Source organism: Otolemur garnettii, unplaced genomic scaffold (assembly GCF_000181295.1).
Source record: "Otolemur garnettii isolate 467f Iridium unplaced genomic scaffold, OtoGar3 scaffold00113, whole genome shotgun sequence".
Classification (NCBI taxonomy): domain Eukaryota; kingdom Metazoa; phylum Chordata; class Mammalia; order Primates; family Galagidae; genus Otolemur; species Otolemur garnettii.
In genome coordinates, this window is record NW_003852508.1 from 6,017,378 (window position 1) to 6,018,625 (window position 1,248).

At 36.0% G+C, this 1,248-nt stretch overlaps 1 protein-coding gene across 1 annotated transcript in view; it reads right to left on the reverse strand.

Annotated features, from left to right (window-relative positions):
* Nucleotides 1-1,248, reverse strand: part of TRAM1 (translocation associated membrane protein 1) — a 45,057-nt gene that overhangs the window by 14,025 nt on the left and 29,784 nt on the right. The gene's annotated exons all lie outside the window — the stretch shown is intronic.

Sequence of the window (1,248 nt, forward strand, 5' to 3'; positions counted from 1 at the left end):
GAGCCGACATACTCTTATTTGACAATAGGAATGTTACTTTTTTTGCATTATTATTATTGCTCAATATTTTGTTGCAGCAATAGTCTGATTTCTTTTCTAAATGTATTTATCTTTGTCCATTCTTTACAAGGTTTTTGTTTCTAGTCCTTATCTTAAACATTGTTATTGTTATTAAATTTTAAGCCTTTTTGATTGTGTGAAAGCAAAAAGTGGAAACCAAATAAACACATGTATATGTAAAACAAAATAAAGAAAGTAGAGATTTTACAAGTCCAGTTTTGAAACTAAAAACTCTTCTCTGGTAAGAATGGCACAAAGATCAAGTGTTAGGCAGAACATAAGGCAGTCTGAATAATGTTATATATATTTTGGGAGTCTTGTGAAAATTCCCAAGACCTGATACCAAGATTCCCAAGACCTGATACCAATGGTTCTTTTAACTGGTGAGAAAAGTATCTCTGAAAATAGGCAGTCTTAAGATCCTTTCCATGTAAAACTTCCAATTGGAAATATTTTCAATTTTTGAATATTTCTCCTTTTAAAAGGAAAGAAGAAAAGCTGTCAAGGTAACATGCTAAAGTTCAACCACAAAGGAATGTCTCTTTTCCTGTTAGAATCATTTCCTAACAGCTCATTTGTAGCATTACCAGTGCAATCTGACATACTTTGGATACAGAAGTGTCACCATACACACACACACACACACCAGTGTCTCCCAAATTACAGTCTTTATTTTTTATGTGGTACAAAAAAATTTAGATAGTATGCAACAAAACACTTACTTAACTGTAATTTTTTTTTGAGACGGAGTCCCAAGTTGTTGCCCTGGGTACAGTGCCGTGGCATCACAGCTCACAGCAACCTTAGACTCTTTGAGCTTAAGCAATTCTCTTGCCTCAGCCTCCCAAGTAGCTGGGACTACAGGCACCTGCCACAACGCCCGGCTTTATTTTTTGTTGTTGCAGTTGTCATTGTTGGTTAGCAGGCCTGGGCCAAGTGAACCTGCCAGCCTCGGTGTATGTGGCTGGTGCAGTAACCACTGTGCTATGGGTGCCGAGCCTATTTAACTGTATTTTTAAATAAAATATTTTAAGTTAGTTACATTATACCTTAAAATGTACTTTAAAATGTACATTATACCTTAAAATGTACTTTAAAATTACTGCAAAGAATAAGGATATACTCAAAAGTATTAATTATGGCTCGGCACCTGTGGCTCAAGCGGCTAAGGCGCCAGCCACATACACC